The following is a 19169-nucleotide window of genomic DNA, read 5'->3' on the forward strand; positions in this document are numbered from 1 at the left end:
TGAGTGTTTGCATTTTCATAATATAGCTATCCATATATAGTATTCTGGTAATTCACTTCTCAACATTAACGAAACAAACGGCAAACTGCTAACTCAAGAGGCTGCTATTAAACTGAACATGTACAACCTTTCCTCATCTCCGTTCTGAATCCCACTCCAACTTAAAAATGTATAGCTATCACTGTCAAGCTGTAGCCTTCACAAAAATGTTATTTCTCAAATCTTTCTGGATCTGGAATTGTTAAGTATTTGGACTACAAATAGATAGCCAACTATAGAAAAGAGTTAATAATTTTCTTGACCTACCAAAGTAATTAAGAGAAGGTACTACTTAGAAATAAGAAAAAAGTGATAAAAATATGATTAAGCACAACAGTGCAGATAATGTGCAACCAGAAACAAAAAGCAGTAACATGGTAAATATATACTCATAGATAATTTAATGGCTGTATTGCATGTAGTGATTTTTATTCTATTCCAATTTGTACCATGTCATTTACACCTTCTTCCTCCCTTGTTTCACACAGCATGTCTATAAGATTATTACCAAACACAGAGATTAATCTTTGGTGTATCTGTCTTGTTTCTCTTGTCATACACCATAACCAATATGCATATCAGGATTATTTTTATATTTCTCCAGGGTTACAATACTTCCCCATGGGGTACTACTGACATTTTGGGTGAGACCACTTCCTGCATTGCAAGAAAATTAACCTCGTTGACCTCTAGGCACTAATTGCCAAAGCACCCTCCCTCAGCATTCCTAGTCACTGTGACTACTAAAACTGTCTCCACACATTTCCAAACATCCACTGGAGGCAAAAAGATACCACATAAAATGTTTACATTAACAAGGATAAAGAGAAGACGTCTAAAAGTTCCTGAGTGACAAAACAAGTCACAGACTAAAGATCAGGACTCAAAATGGCAAGAAATTTCTCAACACAACCACTGGAAGCCAGAAGTCTATCTAGTAGGCTTTAAATGTGTTGGAAATTAAAGGAAAATTATTTTCTAAGTACATTTCTATATCCAGCCAAACCGTCCATTAATTGTGACAAAGAATAAAGACTTTTCAAATATGTAAGGTCTCAAATAATAGCCAAGACCATTTAGAGAGACATTTTTTTAAAAATCACTTTTTCCCAAGACCTGCTTTATAAATATAACACAAATATCTTATTTTTAACAACAGTAGTCAATATTAATTTTTTTCTTTAGAAAGAAGCAAAATGGTCACCTTTAGTTTCTGCTGGCATTTTTGATTATCCAGGAGTAAGGATTCAGGGAAGCAAGAATGGTAGTGAACATAAGCAGGACAAAAATCAGCATTTTCAGTAGAAAGCATGTACTCCAGTCATCATTTACTCCAGTCGTTAATAGAGCATAAAAACAACAGTTGCCTCTTGCTGACTATCTGCTATGTATGAGGTACCCCACACTAGCAGTTTATGCACATTATCACCAGTCCCCACAGTAGTATTGAGACACAGGGGTTCCGAGGCTTATTGAACAGACAGAGGTATACTCCCTTGTATAGTGAGTTGGAGAAATTCTTCAGCTTCCAAAATAACTCAAATACGAAGCTATTTTATTTGTTGTCAATTAGGCTTGAATAAATATTTAAGTAAGCACTTTAGATCTGCTGTGTTTAAGATCAATTTTTCTTAAATTATTCCAGTTAGGGCCACCAAAACCTATGATGGTCAGAAAGTACAAATTAATTAGGTCATCATAAGAGTAAGTAAGTATCGTAGACTAGGCATGGGTGTCTGGATGACCATGGATACAGGATAAAACTTCAACTAGGCTGGGTAGGTGTGGGAGAATTTGATTTCAGTTCTTCTAAAAGAAAAAAAGCTAAAGAGTTCCTAATCTATTTAACTGACAATGTACATGATTATAGAATAAAACAAGTAATTTTACTAATAATGAATATAGTTCATTTCTGTTATTATGCTGAGATAACAGAGAGAAAATAATCTATAAAGAAAATTATTTTTTAAAATAAGAATTTCTCTTAAACTAAATGAGATAGAAGATAAAATCGTGCTTTTAAAAGAACATAGTCGGGGGCCAGCCCTGTGGCCGAGTGGTCAAGTTCACTCATTCTGCTTTGGCGGCTCAGGGTTTCGCCAGTTCGGATCCTGGGTGCAGACATGGCACCGCTCATCAAGCCATGCTGAGGTGGCATCCCACATGCTACAACTAGAAGGACCCACAACTAAAATACACAACTATGTACCGGGGGGATTTGGGGAGAAAAAAGAAAAATAAAATCTTTAAAAATAATAATAATAAAAGAACATAATTTTCATATACATGCATTTCATTCTAAAATAAACTAACAGTAAGCCAAGAAAGGAAGGTCCTTAGATGTTTCATCATTCTCAGATTTCCTTAAACCAAGTATCTTTTGTCTTAGTTTAAGTAATAAAGTTAAATATAAAGAAAATATTTTTAAACTGAGCTAATCTATTAAATAAACAACAGAAAACACTCAATTACTAAATTGCGGAGAATGATCTTAAATAAACTAAGAAATAGCCCCAAAATCAAATAGAAAGCTCCTCAGTTCTACAGTCAGAATCTAGCTGTTCCCTGTCACCCTTCTTGAGAAGGCATGATGATTCCAAGCCACCCCAAACACTAATCAGCACCACAGGCCATGTCTACAACCACTGAGATAATTATACCAAGATATTTTTCTGTATAGGCAGTAGAATAAAATGCATCACTGTTTTTGCTTTTTTAATTTTTTTTAATGTCCTGAAGGGGAAAGATGAAACCAAAGCATAAACAGAAATTGCCAACATTTAACATTAAGTAGGAGAAAAAATGAAAAGGAAGATAAGTAAAAACGATAGAAAAATTCATCACAAAATCGATAAAACTGTGAAAAGATCTAAAAGATCAAAGTGATAAAAGCTCACATGAAAAAAACAAATCAAAGAACGCTGCGTGAATTTAGTTTGACTTGTGAGAAAATGTTCCTATTATATGAGATCATGAGCTTCAAAATGTTTGTTTACAAGATCATTGATCAAAATGCTTTACACTCCCATAATGTGAAATGCAAGCATCATCAAGAATGAACTTATTAACTGTCACAAATTATTTAGGTTATATAAGAACGTGCTGAGTTAATCAGGCATCTTAAAATCTTAATACTTCTTTGCGAATATTCATTCTCTAGTCACAGTGGTACCTGCATTTTATAAGAGAAAAACCAGTATACTTTGTTTCCCAATATCATTCTTCATTTTATTCAGATATCTACCTGAAGAACTGACTTAAGATTTTACTATGTGCCTGACTCAACTTTAAAGGTCTTTGCCTACATTATTTCACAAAATTCTCACAACCACCCTGAAGGGCAATATTCTTATCCTTATTTTACAAGTGAGGAAACAAAGCAAGGTTAGCAGCTAGAAAAAATATTGAAGCCAGAATTTAAACTCAAATCTAACTGAAGCCAAAGCCCAGGATTTTTCCACTAGGTCAAGGCCAGAGAAACAAAGCAGAATGTAACCAACAACATGTTACCTACAATTTTATCACCTACATCTGTTCATTTCTGGTGAGATACAGAAATCACAAAGGTTCTTTCACAATCCCTGATGGGCTGAAAAAATAAATTTGGATACTAGGACTGCCAGAATCCTGACCTAAAATTAATAATCTCTTTCCATTAATGAGGAAAAAACCAAAACCCTGATAAACAGGTGGACTGGCATTTAGAGATAGCCCAGACTGCCACTTCGAAATAGCATACATAGTGTGTAGGGTACAACCTCTGGAAATGGACTGCATACGTTATATCACAGCTCTGCCACTCAGCAGTTCTGTAACCTTAGGCAAGATATTTAACTTTTCTGAGCTTCATCTTTAAGATAGGGATAACAATAGCGCATATCTCTGAGGATTAACTAAGTTATATGTACTCAGAACAGTATCTGACTTTAATAAAACACTCAGTAAATGTTAGCTGTTATTGTTATTATTATAATAATTAGTAGTAGTATAATTATGCAAACTAATTACATTAGGAAAAGCCAATACTTGGATGATAAGTTACTTCCCTATTTATGCTCCATCCCTCCAACCCTTATCTTTAGCTAGGATCTTTACCTTGCTTTAGTTTTTGTTTTTGTTTTTTTCTTGTTGAAAACAGTGCAGAAAGAATGCTTTAGTAAAAACTTCTTTATTGCCAAATTACAAAAGTCATATTATAAAGAAAATTTACATACATCAGAAAGTCAAAATCATACTCTGTTTTTCACTTAAAACATATTATAAACATTCTCCAGATAAAATTTCCTCTGTACACACTTTAAAATTTTTCTATATTAAAAAATGCTAAGAAATATTTTAAAAAGTAAAAATCACTCATAATCCTATCATAAGAAAACTATAGAATGAAAGTACTACCTTCTGCCTATCTAGTCCCACCTCTAGGGATAGCCTCTGCTAACATTTTCAGAGGTTAGTCTTTCTTTTTGATATAATGATACAGACATACGGACAGACATTTTATTTTATTTTATTTTTTTAAAGATTGGCACCTGAGCTTACATCTGTTGTCAATCTTTTTTATTTTTTCTTCTTCTCCCCAAAGCTCCCAGTACATAGTTGTATATTCTAGTTGTAGGTCCTTCTAGTTGTGCTATGTGGGACGCCACCTCAGCATGGCCTGATGATCGGTGCTGGGTCCGCGACCAGAATCCAAACTGGCGAAACTCTGGGCCGCCGAAGCAGAGTGCACGAACTAAAACACTTAGCCATGCGGCTGGCCCCCGCACATTTCATTTTATTTTCCAAAAAAAGCAGACTCGTGTATATCTCATAGGCTGCAATACACTTTTTAAATTAACTGTATATTATGGGCATCTTTCCAAGCAGTGCATAGAGTTATTTCATTCATTTCAATATTGCATTTTTTTAAAGGAGGATCTTTAAATATTATTAGATATTAACCAAATTGAGGGTCTTATTCAGCATTGTTTTCTCCAGTTTCTAGCTATGACAGAATCAGGCAAATAGATGGCATTCCCTATATATTTGTGGAAAGAAAGATACAACTACTAAAAACAATGGGAATGGAACAGCCTCCAAGTTCAAAATTACTACCTGTTTAACACTGTCACCTAGGTTTAGCTAAGAGTGCAACATTGAAATAAAAAATGTACTCTTCTATTTTGTTTTCTGTCAATAATGTTTGCATCGAAGCACACTGAGACAGATTTAGACTGAGTTCAAATAATTACTGAAAAACACTGCGCAACACACGAACACTGAGCTCAAGACCAGATCAATCCATTCTCCCACTTCCTAGTGACGCATCTTTGACAGAGTCACAAAGAGCCCCAGTTTCTTCATCTGTAAAGTGTGAATAATGATATTTATCACAGGATTATGGTGAAGATTCAATTTAAAAATATTTGTGAAATCACTTTTCTCATGGATCCATATAGGGTTCTTGGAATTTGACAGACCATTGAAATTAAATCCCAGTCCTACCACTAAGCAGCCGTGTGACCCTGTAAAATCGGAATAATGCTGCTCACCTCTCCTTCATTCAGTAACTCTATACTATAGCTACTGAGCACTGACTGTGGACAGGCATCAACACTGTTCTAGTCACTACACACAGAGCAGTAAGTAAGACCCATAACCTCTCTATCCTGTGGTGCTTTAGGTATAATGCGAAGAGGCAGACAACAAATAAGTAAACAAATAACACAGCTTGGAACTGTGATAAAGCCCAAGAGGGAAATAGATAGACTGTTATGATAAAACTAGAAGTGGTGAGGGGGTACACCAATTTAGTGGGAAAAGTTCTCTGAAGAAGGGGTGCTTCAGTTGAGTCCTAAAGAATGAGAAGAAATGCAATTAAAGTAGGGAAGAGTAGTCGAAGAAGGAACAGCACATACACAAGTCGTGGGCTAGAAACTTGCTTCTTGAAGGTAATATGTTCCTGAAAAAAACTCTTGCAGAGAGAATTCTAAGCAAAAACATAACCACCACTAACTATTAATTGCAAAGGGAAAAAGGTTGTATATACCGATATCCAAAAATTGATGTCCACTTTGCTAAGTAAAACACCAAATCCCAGAAAAAAATGGACACAAGAATTAACATTAGCTATAATCTGACATAGCATTTTTCTTTCATTAGTTACTCAAGGAGAGATAGTTGTTTTGATCTCATTAAATTCTTTCATAATGATGACACACACTGAACTTAAAGCTAAGCTCACAAATAAACATTTATGTTATGACACTCAATGTTTATATAATTAATCTTTTAGTGCCCCAAATCCCTTTAAATAACATAGAGAGAAAAGTCAATGAAAAAAAGTCAGAGGGGGGCCAGCCCCATGGCATAGTGGTTAAGTTCAGCATGCTCCACTTCAGCGGCCCAGATTCACGGGTTCAGATTCTGGGTGTGGACTTACACGACTCATCAGCCATGCTGAGGCAGCAACTCATATACAAAACAGAGGGAGACTGGCACAGATGTTAGCTCAGGGCTAATCTTCCTCACCAAAAAAAAAAAAAAAAAGTCAGAGGGCCTAAGGCATAAGATCATTGCTGCTATAAATGAACAAATCATGATGATGGAGAAAATGCAACACACATCAACAGTATAACTGCAAAGATGCCCTTTCTCCAGTCATGCAAAAGGCATGCAAAGTCCAAGCCAGACCTTACAAATGCCAAAAAAAAAAGTTTGGTTCAGGGAGCACACAAAATTCCTCATATAGTTAAAAGACCAAATGAGCTTATCATTTTACAGATAAGGAAGCTGAGGAAGCTTGACCAAGGTCACTCAACTAGCTGGGGTAGAACCGGCATTAACCGCGTAGTGGGTTCCAGGCCCACTATTAACTTCCCTGCGGCACCTCATCAACGCTGCCATTGTGCTATTAGCATTAAATCACTAATAACTGTGAGTTATTTTCAGCATTTCCTCATGGTACCCAAATTAGGATTACCTTAAAAATATTTTTGCCAGGGTTAAAAAAGCATTATTTGTCCAAAGTGATTCATTAAACGAGAATACATCTGCTTAACTTACCTGATTTTCCTTTTTTTTCTTCTTTATAAAGAAGGAATATATATTGTAGGAATATGGTTACACCACAAATTTTATACCTAAAATGCCACTGGATTAATTTTAATTTCTCTTTCACCTCTAAAAACTTTAAAGAAAATTCCATAATGTTCTTTTCAGAGGGCTCTTCTAGCTATTTTGGTCTTTTCTCTATCAGTAGCTAATAGTAACTCTAAAACAGAGCTTGGCTTCCTGGTAAGAGAAAAGCCTTGTTCTCAGCATTTTCAGTGTATTATGATCGTATGCATTCATGCCAACACAGTGCCTGAGCAGGTCCCAGCAGTCTTACCTCGGGCTTCTCCTCAGGTCTCTGCTTAGCTTTCTTTTTCTGGGAGGTCCTTCTTCCCCAATCCCACAGACTGAGTCACGCGCCATAGTAACATGCACAACAGCAGCACAGAACAGAACTACCAGAATTTCTCTCCCTTGCTAGACTTTATGACCTCTGAACTGTGTTTTGTTCACCAATATGTATCCCTTCTAGCACAGTATCCGGCACATGGTAAGCCCCAAGTTAATACTGTGGAATGAATAAATGATCATTCACTATTTCCCAGAGTAAATATGCATTGCTTCTATGAAGGAAAAAACAATTTAAAAAAATAAAGCTTATTTGTAATTATTGTCTATTCATACACTGTGGTAGCAAAATCTCTTTTAACCCTTATTTTCTGTGTTTTCCTAACAACTTCAAGAGGAAAAATATTACCTGTCACCCCTCAATGGGTATAATGCTTTTTTCCTCCAATTAAGGAGCATTAAAGCAGGAGATGAGGAGATGCGGATGGTGCCATTGCTTTGCGGAGCCTGTCATGTTCCTTGTAGTTGCCACATCTTACCTGAGTCATCCGAGCTCTTAATCCTAATGCTCTAAATTCTAAACTATAAAGGACCACTCCTTATTTCCTTCTTTCCAACCAACTCTAATACCTAAACACTGCCAGCTACAATGCTGGGTTTCTATAAAACTCCTTTTAACTTGAACTATTTTCATTCCCTAGCATATCCTGGACATAAAATAACAAAAGAATTCTTTAATCAAATGAGCACTGCATGGGGCTGTCCGCTGGGCTGAGTGGTTAAGTTCTCACGCTCTGCTCCGGCGGCCCAGGGTTTCGCTGGTTCGGATCCTGGGCGCAGACATGGCACCACTCGTCAGGCCATCCTGAGGCGGTGTCCCACATGCCACAGCTAGAAGGACCCACAACTAAAAATACACAACTGTGTGCTGGGGGTATTTGGGGAGAAAAAAGCAGGAAAAAAGAAAGATTGGCAACAGTTGCTAGCTCAGGTGCCAATCTTTAAAAAAAAAAAAAAAAAAAGAGCACTGCAGTCTTACTGTCGTTCCCACACTATGCACGGCCATTAATGCCTTCAGTTCAATTGTACATTGGTGGACTTGGGTAAGTCAAGTGCTCCCTTGTTGATAAACTGGGCACTTATACATGAGGTGCTAAACTTGTGGGTCAAAAACCATTTAGAAATAATAACTGCATGTTATTTTTGCTTTAACTGAAATATTAATGTTTATTGAATAAAATATACTGAAAACATCAACTGAACATACAGAACTATCCTTTATTATCAAACTTATAAAAAGTGAAAGGATGATGTATCAGAACGACTGACACTGTTATACAGGAAGCATCAGTCAAGTGCAAAAATTAAACTTCACTCGTGCGATCTTTTCTTCCAAGCAATTAATATTTTCCAGGATCATGAGTATGATAATTTTAGACTCAATACTATCTTTACAACACGTATTATTGCAAATTTCACACAAAATTATAGCAAAACAAAAATAAGAAGTCTCATCATCCGAAGCCAAAACATGCTAGTGAAACTTAAAGTCACTTTATTTTCCAAGGAAAACAAATGAAAATAAAGAGGATTTTCAAAAAGCATAACCAAAGGAATGTCCATTTATGGGCTGGAATACTATTTTTAAAAAGTCATAGTACCACAGTACAACCCGTTACCTACTGATGTATAAGTGGAATGGCTGAAATTCCTGCTAAGTATTCCCTCAACAAGTAAAGCAAAACAAAAACACATCATTAAAGATTACAGAAAGATGGTATTAACTGATTAATACATGAATTCACATTATAAGAGAAGTACAATACCTTCTAATACTCCTATGTCTATATTTAAACCAGTTTATGCATAATTTTTTTCACCTCAAAATTCTCAACTGATTTTCTCAATTACATAAATCAAGGCTTTTTATGTGAAATATCTTTAGATATTGTGTATATTCTGTAATGATCACAAACCTCTTTGGCTATGAAAATTTGTCTATCAGCTCAAAATTTATATTCTTTTGTTTCCTCTATAAAAAATTATTTCCTCTATAAATTTATTCTGCATGAATTCTGACTTAGATTACAAAGCATAAGACCAGAGAGTATGTAAGTACATATAAACACAAGTGGTTATAAATGATTACGTTTTCCATGTTATAAAAACAAAACAAAACCTTTTAAAAATATTATGTGATAGGCAAGAAGATAAAGTGCCTATCACCCCAAGCCTACAGCATAACTTTTTCATACTATATTAAATACGTTCGTTCTTACTACTCTCTTCAAAATAATCATTTTCACGTCCACATAACATTCATCTACTGGATATCCTTCAGCTTGTCTTCTAACCTCACCATTTCACCGACACTATTTTTGTCAAGGTCTCCAAATCAGTGGTGTGCTAGAGCCAGCTCGAACATCCTACAAGAACTGATTATTAAACTTTCAGAAAATCTGCAACCTGGTTCTTAAACTGTTGATAGCTTGAAATCAGCCATAGTGGAAATATTTAGATGAAAGAAATCAAGAAAAGCAAAAACTGAGGGCCTCCCTCTCCCCTGCCTCCGACCTCTTCTTCCCACAGACCTTTGTTAAACATTCATCAGCACCCTACTGATGCTCTATAAACCCAACGGACATTTCCATTCATCCTCTTTCAGTTTCTCTCATACTCCTCCTACTTCTTTGGCAGTTGCTTTCTCAATTTCCCTTGCTGGTTCCTCCACCCCTACCTAGTCTCTAAATCCAACTGCCTGCCTGACATCTCTCCTTGATTTTTAAAACTTAATATATCCTAAAATTAAACGCTTGATTGCTCTTTCCCACCAAAAACTAATAGGTGCTTAGAAATGCAGCATGGTAGAAAGAGTTCTGAGTTGGGAATCAGACAGATAAGGGTTCAAATCCCAGTTCTTTAGTCTTATGGGCAATATGTTTTCTCTTCACGCCTATTTACTTACCTGTCAAATGGAAGTAACAACATATATTTTGCATTTGCAGAAAATTAAATGAATTAATAGTATGCAAAGCACCTACTACAGTTACTAGCATATAGTAGATGCTCAGTAAATGTACCTATCATTTTATTTTATGCTCAATAAATGCTGAAATGAATGGATCACTAACTGAGGAGGAGGACTACAAAAGAACGACAAAATGAAAAAGAGGCACACCTGTGTTCTAATATTCTGAGAAAAGCTATATCCATCTTCTACAGATCTAAGTACCACAGAAAATTAATTATTAATCATAATTGATAGCATGGTTAACAAATCTTAAAAATATGTACACCAAGTAATTTAAGTTCCATACATTTATTTAAATAACTAATCATTGATATGTAAATAATTTAATTAAAAGATTATTTTTAAGGTGGTTGTTATAGCAAAATTTGGAAACAACTTTCAAATTAGTAACATTAATGGAATTATAATCAATTACTATGCAGCCCACCATTAAAAATTATGCTGAACGGAATACATTATTACATGGAAATATAGTTATATTGTTAGGACAAAACAGATTATGTAAGTATGATCTCATAAATAGGAACAAAAACAGAATATGGTGATGAGATCATGGGCTGTTTTCCTTTTCTTTTATTTGTTACCTATATTTTTTATTTTTTCTAAATTTATCAAGTAACACCTATGCAACAGGAAACAATACACTTCTATAATGCTTGATCAAGAAATTAATTAACCCCAGATCTCAGTTTCTGTTCTTTAAATGTCCTTTTGCTCTAACACATGCTTTAAAAAGCATATTTCAAATTTATGGTAAGCTAATTTTAACCAACTTTCTATATCTTTAAAATTTTTCACTAAAGTTATCCCTAAATCCATATATAATTTTCTATATATAATTATTAAATTCAAACAACTATTAAATTTACATTCATAATTAGGACATTACATGTGCAGCACTGTGGCATATTTTTACTTTCCACCTGGTATTTTGTCTAACATCTTAAATTACCCAGCTTCATTGCCCTAACAAAAGGAAGATGTCAGGTGCTATCCTGTCAGGATGCTTGCAAATCTAGGGACCCCAATGTCATCACAGACCAGAGAATTTCAAGCTCTAGCAAAGGACTAGGATAGTTGTTGTAGTTGTTGGTTCTGGTTTTAATTTCCAATCAGCTGTTGATTGCTACTTTGTAAAATGCAGTAACAAATGCTGAGGCACTGTCAAATTGCTAAAAGAATTTCTGAACACTTACTCTCAATTTCAGTACTTATCTGTACCAGACACTAAGTAGTACTGTTAAGGTAACAAGCCCACAAAACAGAATTGAAAACAATTCAAGTTAAGCTTAAAGCACTATCTAGAAATTTGGGGCAAATTTACACCTAAAAAAGAATGGACTTGGGGCCGGCCCAGAGGCGCAGCAGTGAGGTGCGCACGTTCCGCTTCGGCGGCCTGGGGTTCACTGGTTCAGATCCCAGGTGCAGACATGGCACCACTTGGCAAGCCATGCTGTGGTAGGCGTCCGACATATAAAGGAGAGGAAGTTGGGCACGGATGTTAGCTCAGGGCCAGTCTTCCACTGCAAAAAGAGGAGGATTGGCAACAGATGTTAGCTCAGGACTAATCTTCCTCAAACAAAAAAAGAAAGAAAGAAAAAAAAGGAATGGACTTGTAGAAAGGAATCAGTCCAAAAGAAAAAGTCAAGAACTGGGAAGGCCATAGGGATGGGCAGGAATAGATAGAAAGTGACAAGGTAGTGGGTAGATAACTACCACTGTCTGTGTTGTGCTTATGATTACTCATATAGCGACCATTCTTCCCTGGCCTCCAAACAGGCATTGCACCATCAATTTCAATCAATCACTGCAAAGGGCAATGAGGAGTAATGCTGTTTGATGCAATTAGATGTCAATATACACAATAGTCAATACATGGGCGATTCTTTCTCAAGGAAACCCTTTACAAGAACATCTAGCCTCACACTTACATATTCGCTCTGTCTTCTTGATCTTGTTTCCTGCCTTTCCAACTAAGCTATTACCATTATATCAAATTTTCTTCCTGTAGTCTCTATTCTTCAGTCTTCAAAATTCAAGCCATAAATCTATAAGCCAAACTATTTAAACTGACTTGAAACTTGATTAAAAGAAAATAAAAACAAAAAAGACACCTAACAACCATCAAAAGCCTGCAAGTTCATGTGAATTATCCAACAACCATTAATATTATATCTGCTAACATCTAAACAGATTATTTACATCCGAATATTGTGCAGAACTTGAATTATGCAGTACTGTTAACCAAGATAAATGCTACTTCTCACAGAATCCACAGGAAATAGAGTAATGAGAATGCCATAAAAATAGTATATGTAGTATAGTTTGAATTTTATTCTGCCGATGAGAAGAGTCAGTGGAGCAGTGTAAGCAAGGGGGTAATGGGATCAAATTTGTGTTTTGAAAGATCACTGGCCGCAATATGAAGATGAGATGATAAAGTTCTGCAAAGAGTCAGTGTAGGGTTGACGAGGGTCTGAAGCAGGGTAGAGGGGGTCGAGGTGAAGGGATGATAAGTGGAGGATGCTATTGTTGCTGCTATTGCTAATCAAAGATGATGATGACGGTACTGGTGGTACTGGTGGGAGAACTACCATTATATGAAGGCCTATGAGCCAAGCTCTTAGTATTTAGTACTTATATGCATTATCCAATTTGGTCTTCTCAACAATCCTGTAACTTAGGTACTGTTACTATTTCCCCAGTTCCCAATGAAGATATTAAGGTTTAAGAGATTATGTAACTTGCCCAAAGACATACAACTAGCAAATATAAGAGCTGTGAGCTGTTAGTGGTAGAATCAGTTATATTTTACCTGCCCCAGCACCCTGTCCAATTCTCCTCTTCTTTGGGTAATAGAACCCTGTTTTCAGAGGGGAAGTAGTGGTGGGAACTACTTGTTCCCCTTTACATATAATCATGATGGAATCAATTAAGATGTCCTGTGCTCGTCTGACAAAGAAGGGGGCAGATGTAGACATAAGGAGATAGAACGTCTTTTTCTGTCTGATCACCCAGGTATAAGGACCATTCACTTGTTTCTGAAAAATATTTTTTTTTATTACCCCCATTATGAATGGAGATTTGACACCAATAGCTGTAGTGCTCTTTTCTCCAAGTCTCTTTGGGTTTCTCTTCCGGCCACTCCACACACACCAATGCCAAGTGGGACTCAGTTGAACTTAGGAAATCAATAACTACATGATGAAAAGCATTTATCTTTTCCCAGAAAAATCTGCTTGCAAAATTGAGACGACACTTTGTATCTGCATATCTTTATATGTCATTATGCCACCTTATATGTTTGCCTTATCCTATACTTGGAGCTACCTGGGCCATTCTTTGCTACCATATGAAGACAGTCTGTTAACACACACAAAAAAGCAGAATTCAGAGACAGAGAAAGACTTTCCAGTTATATGAGCCAATAAATTCCTTTTTTGCTAATTTGGATTTCTGTGGCTTCCATCTTCGAGCAAATTAATTTAGAAAATGGTGTCAGAAAATAGGGTGATACAAGTGACAGGACCTAGAATGTAAAACTTGTTTAGTAAAGGAAGGATGCAGAGTAGTGAAAGTCTCCTCATGTCCTAACAGGAAGTTGGCACCCCTCACTGTACAGTTAAACTGTGGCCTGTTGTCTTGGAACTGAGGCCACCTAACTAATGAGGTCAATGCTTTAGAGAACTTGGTATGAAAATATCAGAAGGATGGAAAGCGTTGGTTACTTCTTACTGCCTTTACTAAGTCCTATAAGAAAGAGACAAGCTGGCAAGTTTGAAAGTAGAAAGGACACAGACGCAACTAGCTAAGAGGTGCTCTTCTCAATTATAGCAACAAGCCAAAAAGACTGAGAATCAGATAATCGTGCTTCTTGAGGAACCACATAATTCTACGACCCAAGTAATAAAAGAGGGAATGTGGGAAACTAGACTGCACCCTAGAAGGGGAAGCTTGATCATCTATGGCCATGTACAATATTTATGAATGTTGGATGATGTTAGTTCCTACATTTGTTTAATTAAATCTTACCCTTTCCATAAAAATATCTCTATTTGAATTCTGTCCATATTTTTTTTGAAGTGTTTACACTTTATATAATTGGGTCATATTCTCTATTCTACTTTATAAAATTTTGACACAAAATATTTAGAAACAAATAAAACTGATAATACACACTTAATTTACAAAATAAGCTAAATAAACAAGGAGAGAGTAGAGAAGTATGAATTTAAGAGAGTTACTCTGTCCACTTTTCTCACAATGCCCTTAGTTCCCCATTCAGAACAAATTAAGGTTATCCTGGTCTTATTTAGATGTAAAAAGTTAAAACAATAAAGTTACTATCTCAAGGCATCCTTCCCCCCATCTCTGACCAACCCAGATATCTTCCATGATAATAGAAAGAATCAAACTTACTCCTTCTGTCCCAAATTGAAACTTAAAATACATATTCACAGTGGGCATTGTTTTAAATGGTAGTTACGTATTATTGCAGTGATATATTGATAAACTTAAGGTAGATAATGACATAAAAAATGACTTTTGGGAGTTGGCCTGATAAGCTAGCCACCAATTACAATATCTAGTCTATAAAACCAGATTCAAAAACCCTCTATATAAGAGCCTTTTGGCATACAACCCTATCACAAACTGATCAATTGAATATTTCCAAGTTGACAGCAAGTCATTACATATCACGTAGGATACTTTAATTAGTGATTCTTCAGGAAAAAATGTAATCTCACCCCATTTTTTTCACTATATTGATAAAAAATGTCAACTAGAACTACATTTGATTCCAACTTAAAGATACAACAAAAAAAAGTTAACACCAAGAGAAAATCTCTAAGAAAAGTACATATGATGACCAAGTACCTATGATGGAAGTTTTTAAAAATCAGCATAAAGAAATGATAGTATCTTCTGTTCTTTTAGAGAAAATTAGATAATATAATGTTAAAGTAAATGTGTCACTAATCTGCATTAAATTTGTTAGAAGCACACTCTTAAGGGATGCATTTCTTTTTTTTCAACAAGCCAGACACACTACATAGAATCTGATACAACATAACAAGTCATTCCAGGCCTAGGCTTACTTGGTTAAAACATGACTTCTAGGGGTACCCAAACTAAACAAAATCCTCATATAGTTTATATGATACAAAACAGGAAAGGTTTGATTATTCAACTAAATTAGAAACAAACATTTAAAAACCCCAAGTTTATATATCACTGAACTATGATTACTTATTTATAATCAACTGAGGACTGTAACAGACCCAAATAATGACATCAATGATATGAACGTAAATAAAATTATAAGATCATAACTCTCTTTACTAGCTATCTATAAGGCATTGAACCAATAAACATTATAGGGACTCCTACCTGCAAAGCTTTCTACATTGTCCTTAGAAAAACGGCCAACATTTTTTCCCATCAATGAAGAGATTATTTTATTTTATTTTATTTTATTTTTTATTTATTTTTTTTAAAGATTGGCAATGGTTGCTAGCTCAGGTGCCCATCTTTTTTATTTTCCTTCCTTCTTTTTCTCCCCAAAGCCCCCCAGTACATAGTTCTATATTTTCATTGTGGGTCCTTCTAGTTGCGGCATGTGGGATGCTGCCTGAGCATGGCCTGATGAGCAGTGCAATGTCCACACCCAGGATCCAAACCAGCAAAACCCTGGGCAGCCAAAGTGGAGCATGCAAACTTAACCACTTGGCCATGGGGGCCGGCCAAAAGAGTTAATTTTAGAACATAAGATTTATGGAATAATGACCAAATTCTGAGGCAAGACCAATGTGGAAATTCAATTTTACAAAAATATATATAGGAAACCCTAAAGGATCCATTGGAAAACTATTACAAATAATGAACAACTACAGCAAAGTTGCAGATACTAAATCAACTCACAAAAATCAGTTGCATTTCTGTACTCAATGAACTTACAGAAAGAGAACTCAAGAATACAATCCCATGTACAATCATAACTAAAAGAATAAAGTACCTAGGAATAAATTTAACAAAGGAGGTGAAGGAATTATACAATGAAAACTATAAGATATTATTGAAAGAGAGAGATAATGACATAAAGAGATGAAGAGATTCCATGCACACGGAATGGAAGAATAAACATAGTTAAAATGTCCATACTTCCCAAGGCAATCTGCAGATTCAGTGCAATCCCAATCAGAATGCCAATGACATTCTTCGTGGAAATAGAACAAAGAATCCTAAAATTCATATGGGACAACCAAAGACCCCGAATTGCTAAAGCAATCCTGAGAAAAAAGAACAAAGCTGGAGGCATCACAATCCCTGACTTCAAAACGTACTACAAAGCCATAGTGATCAAAACAGCATGGTACTGGTACAAAAACAGACACACAGATCAATGGAACAGAACTAAAAGCCCAGAATAAAACTGCATATATACAACAACTGATCTTTGACAAACAAATCAAGAACATATAATAGAGAAAACATAGTCTCTTCAATAAGTGGTGTTGGGAAAACTGGACAGCCACATGCAAAAGAATGAAGACAGACCACTATCTCACATCATACACAAAAATAACCTCAAAATGGATCAAAGACTTGGGGCTGGCCCCGTGGCTGAGTGGTTAAGTTCGCGCGCTCCGCTGCAGGCGGCCCAGTGTTTCGTTAGTTCGAATCCTGGGCGCGGACATGGCACTGCTCATCAGACCACGCTGAGGCAGCGTCCCACATGCCACAACTAGAAGAACCCACAATGAAGAATACACAACTATGTACCGGGGGGGCTTTGGGGAGAAAAAGGAAAAAATAAAAAATCTTTAAAAAGAAAAAAAAATGGATCAAAGACTTGAAGATGAGTCCTGAAACCATAAAACTCCTGGAAGATAATATAGGCAGTACACTCTTTGACATCGAACTAAAAAGGATCTTTTCAAATACCATGTCTTCTCAGACAAGGGAAACAAAAGAAAAAATAAACAAGTGGGAGTGCATCAGACTAAAGAGTTTCTGCAAGGCGAAAGAAACTAGGATCAAAACAAAAAGACAACCCACCAATTGGGAGCAAATATTTGCAAATCATACATCTGACAAGGGGTTAATTTCCACAATATATAAGGAACTCACACAACTGAACAATAAAAAAACAAACAACCTGATCAAAAAATGGGCAGAGGATATGAACAGACATTTTTCCAAAGAAGATATACAGATGGCCAATAAACACATGAAAAGATATTCAACATCACTAATCATCAGGGAAATGCAAATCAAAACTACACTAAGATACCATCTTATGCCTGTTAAAATAGCTATAATCATTAAGACTAAACATGATTGTTGGAGAGGGTGTGGAGAGAAGGGAACCCTCATACACTGCTGGTGGGAGTGCAAACTGGAGCAGCCACTATGGAAAACAGTATGGAGATTCCTCAAAAAATTAAAAATAGAACTACCATATGATCCAGCTATCCCACTACTGCTTATCTACCCAAACAACTTGAAATCCACAATCCAAAGTAACAATATGTACCCTTATGTTCATTACAGCACTGTTCACAATAGCCAAGACAGGGAAACAGTCCAAGTGCCCATCAACTAATGATTGGATAAAGAAGATGTGGCATATATATACAATGGAATATTGCTCAGCCATAAAAAAAGACAAAATTATCCCATTTGCAACAACAAATGGAAGGACCTGGAGGGAATTACGCTAAACGAAATAAGCCAGACTGAGAAAGACAAACACCAGATGATTTCTCATATGTGGAATATAAACAAATACATGGACAAAGAAAACAGTTCAGTGGTTACCAGGGGAGGGGGGCGGGGGGTGGGCACAGGGGGTGAAGGGGAGCACTTTCTGTGGTGACAGACAAGAAGTAATGTACAACTGAAATTTCACAATGATGTAAACTATTACAAATTCAAATTAAAAAAAAGGGAGATGTAACAAAAAAAAACACCCACACATCTATGGGTAGCTAATCTTCGACAAAGGAGCTAAGAACATACAATAGACAAAAGAAAGTCTCTTAAATAAATGGTGTTGGGAAAACTGGACAGCCACGTGCAAAAGAATGAAAGTAGACCGTTATCTTTCACCATACACAAAAATTAACTTAAAATGGATTAAAGACTTGCAGGTAAGATGTGAAACCATAAAACTCCTAGAAGGAAATATAGGCAGTACACTCTTTGACATGGAACATAAAAGGATCTTTTCAAATACCATGTCTTCTCACACAAGGGAAACAAAAGAAGAAATAAACAAACGGGACTTTATCAGACTAAAGATCTTCTGCAAGGCAAAGGAAACTAGGAACAAAATGAAAAGACAACCCATCAACTGGAGAAAATATTCACAAATCACATATACGACAAGGGGTTAATCTCCAAAATATATAAAGAACTCATATAATTCAACAACAAAAAAACAAACAACCCGATCAAAAATGGGCAGAGGATCTGAACAGACATTTTTCCAAAGAAGATACACAGATGCCCAACAGGCACATGAAAAGATATTCAACATCACTAATCAGCAGGGAAATGCAAATAAAACCTACACTGAGATACCACCTAACATCCATCAGAATGGCTATAATTAATAAGACAAAAAATAAAAAATGTTGGAAAGGATGTGGAGAAAAGGGAACCCTCATACACTGATGGTGGGAATGCAAACTGGTACAGCCACTATGGAAAATAG

General features: G+C 35.9%; 1 protein-coding gene across 5 annotated transcripts in view; it reads right to left on the reverse strand.

Annotated features, from left to right (window-relative positions):
* The window catches only part of TDRD3 (tudor domain containing 3), a 172239-nt gene that overhangs the window by 43604 nt on the left and 109466 nt on the right, over positions 1–19169 (reverse strand). The window lies entirely within an intron of this gene.

The sequence above is a fragment of the Equus quagga genome, chromosome 6 (assembly GCF_021613505.1).
Source record: "Equus quagga isolate Etosha38 chromosome 6, UCLA_HA_Equagga_1.0, whole genome shotgun sequence".
In the NCBI taxonomy this organism is placed as follows: domain Eukaryota; kingdom Metazoa; phylum Chordata; class Mammalia; order Perissodactyla; family Equidae; genus Equus; species Equus quagga.